We start from the raw sequence: 9,304 nt of genomic DNA on the forward strand, positions 1-9,304 counted from the left end.
AAGAGAAGAGAAGAGAAGAGAAGAGAAGAGAAGAGAAGAGAAGAGAAGAGAAGAGAAGAGAAGAGAAGAGAAGAGAAGAGAAGGCAGTTGGTATAGAATTGGGTGAGCAGAGAGGAGAAGGCAGTTGGCGCAGAAGTTGTTGTTAGGAAATAGTTAAGCCAGGGGAAGCTGAGCTGAGCCGATAGGCTACAATAGTTGCTATAGTTTGGAGCTTCTAGCGTTGGGAGAACTGGGAGAAGGGACTGTTTAAGCAGACTGTTGGGGAACTGAGGGAGGAATGATTGGGAGATTTGAAGAGACTGGGCTGGAAAATGAAAGGAGTGCTGGCAGGGAGTTAAGCGAACTGGTCACTGTAAAAACAAACTTCGTTTTCATGTTTTACATTTATTTTCCTTCGTTTATCCAGGCATTGGCCTCATCCTTACTCTTTGTGTGAGGTTGCCTTGCACGCGTGACCTGCAGAGGAATGCTTCCCAAGGAAAGAGTGGACCCTTAGGTCTGAGCAGCCCCCACCACAGGTCAGCCTGGAGAGGCCATGCTTGGACTTCTGCAGCCTGCTGGCCTGTTTATTTAAAGGAAATTGTTGACATGTTGCCTAGGGTTCTCTTAAACCTTGGTGAGCATATACTCTGCTTTGTTAAATCACGAACCAAAGTCACTTCTTTTAGCCTGTGCCCTGGATTGACTTCTGGGTCACAGATGACCTGGTCTCTTCCAGATACTATTTAATTAGGTTAAGACACTGCACTGGTGCATTATTCTCTAAAATTGATTATAGTATAATCGTTCCCATTTGTCATAGTCCCCATATATTACTTGTCACGTCTTCCTGAAAACACTGCTCCTCTCTCCTACTCATATTGTCGTCTACTTAATGTCAACAACTTCACCAAATGATGTAGACTTACCAAGGCTATTATGATGAATTTGGTTTTTTGTTTGTTTGTTCTTTTTTTTGAGACAGGATCTCACTATGTAGTCCTGACTGGCTTGCACTTGCTATGTAGATCAGGTTTGACCTTGAACTCATAGAGATCCTCCTCCCTTAACCTCCCAAGTGCGGGGACTAAAGCCATATGCCAATACTCCTGGCCTATTACGAACTTTGGATTTTAAGAATAAGGAATTTCAAGTGGGACATTGAAAACAAGAGAAGATTGTATGAACTGGTGAGGAAAACAAAGGGAGAAGAAAGAACAAAGGAAAGCAAGAGATCCTGCTCCCATTCAAACCTTCTGAAACCTACTTTCTTTGCCTCTTTCCTTCCCCACCCAACTTTCCCCTCACACCCACACTAATAGCTCAACTTTAACACACAGAAACCCTGAAAACTCCTATGTCAGATGCTGGATCCAGTGAGGGAGATTTAAGATAGAGCTGGCAGAGTACAAATATTCAGATTCCTCTCAAATTTCAGAGCAGCAGACAGTGACTGAATCTAACTCTGGCTTCTGTTAGCCACTCTCTACCCTGGCGTTTCATATCTGTGCTGAGATGTTTATTTAATACTTGACCATCGACAGAGGGGAAAAATTATTTAATTACAAGGTGGAGAAGAACAGGATATCTAAATAATTATAATTTTTAATTTGTATAATTAAAAAGCAAAACAGACTTGAGAAGTCCCTTTGAAAGCTACTCTTGAGGACAAAGACTCAGAGTTACAAACAAAATGAAAAATGGGTCAATATTCCAAGGACTTTTGAGGAATAATCTTGGGTAACTAAGAAGAACCAAGAAGTTTATTTTGTATAAAAGGCTCAGACCTAAAATAGGGTGTGATAGTTTGAATAGGAATGGCCTCATACTCAGAGTCATCTATTGGATGAAACACATGGCCCACAATGGAGGAGCTAGAGGAAGTACCTAAGGAGTTGAAGGGGTCTGCAACCCTATAGGTGGAAAAACAATATGAACTAATCAGTACCCCCAGAGCTCATGTCTCTAGCTGCCTATGTAGCAGAAGATGACCTAGTCGGCCATCACTGGGAAGAGAGGCCCCTTGGTCTTGCAAACTTTATATGCCCCAGTACAGGGGAATGCCAAGGCCAAGAAGTCAGAGTGGATGGGTAGGGAAGCAGAGCGGGGGGGGGGAGGGTATGGGGGACTTTTGGGATAGCATTTGAAATGTAAATGAAGAAAATATCTAATAAAAAATTTTAAAAAATTGGACGTAGTTGTCCATATAACATAGTGTGTAAAAGCTGAAAAAAAAAAAAGGATAGCCTTATAGGCTCATAGATTTGAATGCTTGGTCATTGGGGAGTGGCACTAGTAGGAGGTGTGGTCTTGTGAAAGTAGGTGTGGCCTTGTTCTAGGAAGTGTGCCACTAGGGGTGGGCTTTGAGACTTCAAATGCTCAAGTCAGGCCCAGTGTCTCTTTCTCTTCTTGCTGTCCGAGGATCCCCATGTAGACCTTTCAGCTACCTCTCCAGCACTTTATCTGCCTGTGTTCCCTTGTCTGTCTGAGTGCCGCCATTCCATGCTTTCCACCAAGAAAATAATGGACTAAACTTCTGAAGCATAAGACAGCCCCAATTAAATGCTTTCCTTTATACAAATTCCTGAGGTCATGGTGTCTTTTCACAGCAATAGAACACTGACTAAGACATAGAAGATGCAGGAAAAAATAAATCATGCACCACTGTCAAAACTCAGACTGTCTGGGGTTCATTCCTAGGTACGTCAGAATCTTAGGGATTCTAGAGACTAGGCATTTGTATGGCACCATTGTGCTTTCCTACCCTCCTGGAAACTAATAGCCTGTGTCTGTCTGTCATATGGGGGTAGTAGAAATGATTACTTAAGGAGGCTTGCTGTTAGGTTGGGCACCAGTCTTCCCAGTGCTGTCAGGGGTTTATCGTTCTGTGCAACAAATACTTAGGTGATTTTAAGTGGCTGACTCCCTGATACCTATGGTAGGCTGTGTCTTCTTCCACAGTCTGAAGGACTAGAGCCCTTGACCATCTAGATCATTTTCTTTCACTGTAACTGACACAATCACACAGCCCACACCCTGATGTATAACTGAGTAAGCTTGGCAGTTATGGGTTGTATTATAGAATGTGTTTGTATGTTTCGGCTAACTAGGGTGCCTATTACCAACACTTCAGATCTCAGCTAAAGGAGTAGGTAGCCTCCTCCTCGTCCTCCTCCTCTTCCTCGTCCTCCTCCTTTTTCTTCAAGTCTCCTTATATAGCCTAGGCTGACCTGGATTATTATTCTTTCTTTCTTTCTTTCTTTCTTTCTTTCTTTCTTTCTTTCTTTCTTTCTTTCTTTCTTTCTTTCTTTCTTTCTTTCTTTCTCTCTTCCTTCTTTTTCCTCCTCCTCCTTCTCTTCCTCCGTCTCTGAGTTTTTTGTTTCCTTTTTTTTTCTTTTAAATTATTTTTTATTTTCGATATAGGGTTTCTCTATGTAGCTTTGGATGTCCTGGAAATCTCTGTAGACCAGGCTGTCCTCCAACCCAGAAATTTGCCTGCCTCTGCCTTCTGAGTACTGGGATTAAAGGAAGGTGTACACCATTATCACATTACCACCTGGCTTGCCTCAGCTTCTTGATTGCTTTATTTGCAGGTTTTCCAGTTCTTAAGATATTGAAGCCATGGTTTGTTCCCTGTCACTCACTCAGCATATGCTTGTTTAGAGTCAAATGCTTTTTAGGCACCTCTGGTCCAACGTATAGCACAGCAAGAGACTGAAAATCAAAGCTGAGAAGAAACAGTGCTGCAGCCAGAAGCCTCATTTTTGTGAGTGGAAAGATTCAAGGATAGCTGGTGTCAGTGGTGAAGATTTGGACAAGCTTAGAGGGTCTTCCTACAACTAGGATTGAGGGAGCAGGGGAGGTAACACAGAGAGGGGAACTAGGGTAACACAGAGAGGGGAACTAGGCACAGACCTACTTCCCTGGTAAGATGCTAACAAATTATCACAAGTCATCTATTAATGAAAGTGCTGCTGGCCAATCTAATGGAAGAGTTGCACACTGGTGTCATCTCATACTAGAAGGTCCTAGATGCCCAGTGCCTCTTGTCTCTAGAATCCCAGCAGTTGGTAGGTAGCCTTAGTGCCTCCCCAGACCCTTATGCACTGGCTATAAAGCTCTCCTCTATCTGTGATGAAAACACAGCTCTCCATTTAACTGGAAACATGTCAAACAGGAACCTCTCTTCCAAATAGCTTATGCACATACAAGAAAACACAAGTACTCAAACTCCTTCTCCTTTAAACATACACTGCATTGTGCCCCTTGTCCCTTTTAGCTATAGGCCTTGGAGATCACAGCCATTGGCTGTGCTGCAGGAACTTGGAATGGGGTTCTACGAAGGCTGCTGTGCTCTCCATATCTTTACCTGGAAATCCTGATGATAGGGAGTTGTAAATTGCCTACTCTCCAGAATTGGGAAATCTTTTAGGGAGACCAGCAACTCACTTACAAGAGCATTATCTGGAAAGTAAGTCTTTTTCTGAAGCAGGGTCTTATATAGCTCAGGCTGGCCTTGGACTCCATATTGCAAGAATGACTCCAAATTTCTGAACCTCCTACTTCTACCACCCAAGTGCTGGCATTAAAGGTGGGGGCCACCATCCCTAGTTTATGTGGTACTGGGGATGGAGCCCGGGTCTTCATACAGGCCAAGCAAGCCTTCTACCAACAGAGCTATATCCCTAACCCCTTGGGATATAACTCTTTATGATTACTTAATAGAAAAATAATACATAGCTTCTTAAAACCTCAGCTCTTTGATCTGTAACCTGGAAATCCCAAAGCAAAGCAAAGCAAAGCAAAGGGGCGTGTGAAGACTCAGAGCAATGAAAAGTGGCCTGCACAGCTTTCTGGCATGCTGTGAAGCCTCAGAATGTAAGAGATGCTGGTGTTGAAGGAAGTGGAAGAGTGTGGAGACGTTCATGCAGTACTATGACCCATCTCTAGATGGGGACAAGAGTCAAAGAAGAGGCTCTTGGTTTGTCCTGTCCTATTTAAGTTTCAGGTCTCTGGGGACTTCAGAACATGCTGACCAGGTGAAGCAAGGTCACTAAGGTGAAGCCGGCAGGATTCTAGAGCTGGAGGAGTCATTCATCACTGCTGTGGGGATGTGGTAGGCAGAGAGAAACTGAGGGTAGAGGCCAAGGAAGGATTGTGTCTGATGCTGGTAGCAAATGAATAGGTCTCCACCAGTGTGGGGACACTGCTATCCCTTTGGTGCAGGGAATGTCACCCTTCCCACCCTTAGGCCTTACCTTTGAGCCCCACTTACTTGTTGCTGGCAGAGAGGAAAGGAGGCTGTGATGTCACAGAGAACGTTAGTGACCCGGCTTCTGGACTAGACCATAAGGCGGGGAGGAAAGAGGCTATTGTGACCTGCTGACCCTTCCTATCATGATCCATCTTTCTGTGCGTGATGCCAAGCTGTCCACCATTGCTGTCTCTCAGGGCAACAGAAATGCAAGTTCTTCTGTCTGTGTGGAATACTTTGAGGGTGTCAGGCCAGAAGGGGGCGCTACAGCCCTACATGTAGAAAGCATGGGGCAGGGTCTGTCTCCTAATGTCTCTGGCTATTAACCTCAGGGAGATGGACTTTATGCCTCAGCTGTCCTTCTGTAAAATAGGAATAATAGTTATGTGTCCTCCATGTATTTCCAGGATGAAATGACATCAGAGTGGTAAGCACTGGGCAGGTGCCTGGATGCTATAGTAACAACTCCACAGAAGGGGAGTGGTGGCAATGTGTAAAAACAAGTGACATTTCTTCCCAACCCATCTTCCAGAAAAAGAGGAATTGATTCCTGATGGATTCCTAGAAATTTCCTCACCCTATGGGGTGGGCTTTCAGTTCCCCACTTGGAACATCTTGGTGCTATTTGGGGGAGTCACGTTAGGTGAAACCCCTCTATCAGCATTGTCTTTGGATGCATGTAGAGGTTATGGTATAACAGAAGATGGAAACAAATGGAAGCCAGTGCTGGACTTATGTGCTGGTGGGTGATGGGGGTTAAGCAATCTTTAAAAGCACCAGTGGCAAGCAGCACTCACTGCTTCTTCATAGGAGCACTGAAGAGTCTTGGGTCTGGCTGCCAATCATCTTCCCTTGTACTGTTGTTGAAACTTGGACTGTCTGGGGTCCATTCCTAAACAAGTCAGAATCTCAGGGACTCTAGAGACTGGGTACTAGTATGATTTCAAAGCTTTCCTGGTGATTTTTTTTGTGTAATCAGGATGTATTAAGTTGGGGCTGGGGAGATGGCTCAGTTGATAAAATGCCTGCTGTGCATGCATGAGGATCTGAGTTCAATTCCTAGGACTTATGCAATATGTTGCTATATGTGTAAGTATGCACAAATATATACATACTATATGCTGAGTCTATTCTTTTTTTGATGTTTGTGTATATATGGTTTCAGGGCTGACCATCTTGCATTGGATTAACAATTAAGGGCTCTCTCTAGGGGAGGCTAATTCTCCCTCAACAGTCATTTGTTGCCTAGAAAAAAACCCTTAGTATTGGAACTTTTTAACCCAAAGTAAGTCGATTTACTTTGAAAAGAATTCTGGGTGTGGTTGTGCATTTTTTAATCCCAGTACTGGAGGTGAAGAAAGAGCTTGCTGGCTGATTAGTCTAGCCTAATTGGTGTGCTACAGGCTAGTAGAGACCTTGTCTCAAATGTAATGATAAACTGAATATAATGGCACATGCCTTTAACCCTAGGACTCTGAGAGGCAGGGGAATCTTTGTGTTCAAGGCCAGCCTGGTCTACCTAGTGAGACCCTGTCTCAAAAGAGGTAATCAAATGAAAACAAACAGCAACGATAATGATAACGAAAGCTAGGTAGATGCTGTTCCTGAAGATGAGGCTGAGGATGCCTGGTGTCCGCTGGACTCTACATGCAAACACTTACACACTAAAAATGGTGCTGAATTACAATGTGGGAATCACATGATGTACCCACATGATGGCTCTCAACTCTAGGCTGCTTCTGAAATGCTCAAAGAAGCTTTAGAAAATGCCAGTTCTAGCTCCCAGCTTAGTAGATCTCTCTCTCTCTCTCTCTCTCTCTCTCTCTCTCTCTCTCTCTCTCTCTCTCTCTCTCTCTCTCTCTCTCTCTCTCTGTGTGTGTGTGTGTGTGTGTGTGTGTGTGTGTGTGTGTGTTGGGAGTGTGGAATCCAGGCACTAGTAGGTTTGAAAATTCTTCAGACAGTATTGAAATCCATTGGCTTACAGAATAGTTTTATACTTTTATTTTATTTTTGCCATTTGATAATGTACATAATGGATTCTTGATCACATCTACCCCTCATTATCATCCTACTCATAAGGACCCCCCCTTCCCTCTCAGAGTCCCCATCCTGCTTTCATGGCTTTCCCTTCACCCCTTTCTTTTAGTTTTTGTGACTTACTGAGTTTGATTAAGGTTGTTTCTATGAGCAAGGATTGGGGGTTATTTATTAACAAGTGGCTATTGCATTGAAGAAAATGACTCCTCCATCCTTGGTAGCCGTTCACTGCCAATGGCTGCTCAGGGAGTGCCTCTGGAGCCTCTCCCTCATCCGTGACAGAATGTCAAGGACCTTGTATAGATAACCACAGTTCCCGTGAGTTTATGAGTGAATGAATGTATCCTGTCCAGGAGACAGCATTTTATAGTGCTGTATCCACTATCTGAAACTTGTTAAGCTTTCCTCCTTTTCCCATGATGATCCTTCTCCTAGCCTTGGGATGGGTGATACAGATGTCTTATACAGGGTTCAGAACTCAGTCTTCCTGTATTCTGAGCATTTTGATGTAGTATGAGCCTCTACATTAATTATTATACAACAAGACGTTTCCCTGGCTAAGGTTCAGAGCAACAATAGTCAGTAGGCATCAATATAAATATTTAGAAGGCAGTTTGACAGCACATCTGCTGAGTAAATCAATGGCACTAGGGTCTTCCCTAAGCCTTGTCACTTCCCCAGGCATGGACTTCTGGTTATGTTGAGAGTCCTGGGTATGAATTTTCTCAAATCCAGTCACAAAGAAGTTGGTCCTCAAAGTGGTTTTCTTCCCAAGTTTCTGCTATCCACTCTCCCAACACCCTCTCCTCTCTCCACACCTCTTTGCCCTCATTATTGATTAACCCTCTCCAACACCTGTATGGCCTCTTGCTACTTTGAGCACTTGTCCAAATGGTTTTCAGAGGATCCTTCGCTTTCCCGTTGTCATGGAGGCATCCTTTAGATGAGCCTTGCATGAACAGCATTAAACATGAGCTTACAACCAGAATTCCCCAAGAGTCAGACTTGAAGATAGCTTACTCTTGGAAATCCCTGTTTGTGGAAACTGTGAACTCTGATCTTAAAGAGCTCATGAAGCAGTTGAGTGAGATTGTTTGAGGACAGAGAGTAAGGAGAGTCACGTTTCCAAACAGTTTCATTCAACATGGAGCTGTAAATGCGGACAGTCTTTGAATCCTTGTAAGCAGGTACTTCATGATTCATGCACTACACTGTTTATATATTCAAGTGGGTGAGAATACTGATGGGGGAATCCCTTTATGCCTGGGAACTAAGACTTTGCCTTCTGTTTGGGGTGATTTACTGTTCAAGGATGTCTGATAAGGCTGTTTCCCTCTCCTTGGGTCTGGAGTGAGAAGATTAGCCAGAAGTTTCCTGTATTGGTCTGGTTCAGGCAGTGAGCTGTGAAATCTTGAACTAAGTTACTGGGGTTAGGATGAGTCAGGTCTGGGGACAGATCACATGGTTAGGAAGTTTATTATCCTAAGTTACTGTTCGACTTTGGTCTTAACCATAAACCCTTCTGATCTTCAGTTTCCTGATGTTTACAGTGGGAATAATTAGTAGAGCTGATTTGAGGGACAAGTTAGACCAGTCCTGGAAGCCTGTAAATAGAGCTCCTGGGAGAGGAGACACACTCAGTGAGTGTTGTTGCTATTGCTGTATCAGTATTATTTGATGCTGAGATCAGTGCTAGTTACTTTTCTCATTGCTGTGACCAAGAACTTGAAAAAATAAATTTAGTGAAAGGAAGGTTTATTTTGGTTTATAATGGTTTGACACTCAGACCCACCATGGTGGGGAAGGCATGGGTTATGAGATAGAGGCAGCTGTTCATATGGTATCCAGTTAGGAAGGAGGGAGGGAGGGAGGGAGGGAGAAAGAGAGAGAGGGAGAGAGAGAGAGAGAGAGAGAGAGAGAGAGAGATAGAGAGAGAGAGATAGATAGAGATTCTGGTGCTTAGCCCATTTTCTCCTTTTTATGTAGTTCAGGATTTGAACCCATGGATTGGTGCCAATCATATTTCCCATGGAT

At 43.7% G+C, this 9,304-nt stretch overlaps 1 protein-coding gene across 4 annotated transcripts in view; it reads right to left on the reverse strand.

Annotated features, from left to right (window-relative positions):
- The window catches only part of Tex48 (testis expressed 48), a 17,780-nt gene extending 12,497 nt beyond the window's left edge, over positions 1 to 5,283 (reverse strand). For 2 of the 4 annotated variants that reach the window (XR_003836463.1, XM_021160603.1), the window contains exon 1: positions 5,255 to 5,283. The gene's annotated coding sequence lies outside the window, so the exon portion shown is untranslated. Of the gene's footprint in view, positions 1 to 5,237 lie in introns of all 4 variants that reach the window. The other 2 variants (XR_003836465.1, XM_021160604.2) reach the window with 2 other exon arrangements.
- Between the last annotated feature and the right edge of the window lie 4,021 nt (positions 5,284 to 9,304).

This window comes from Mus caroli, chromosome 4 (assembly GCF_900094665.2).
Source record: "Mus caroli chromosome 4, CAROLI_EIJ_v1.1, whole genome shotgun sequence".
Classification (NCBI taxonomy): Eukaryota; Metazoa; Chordata; class Mammalia; order Rodentia; family Muridae; genus Mus; species Mus caroli.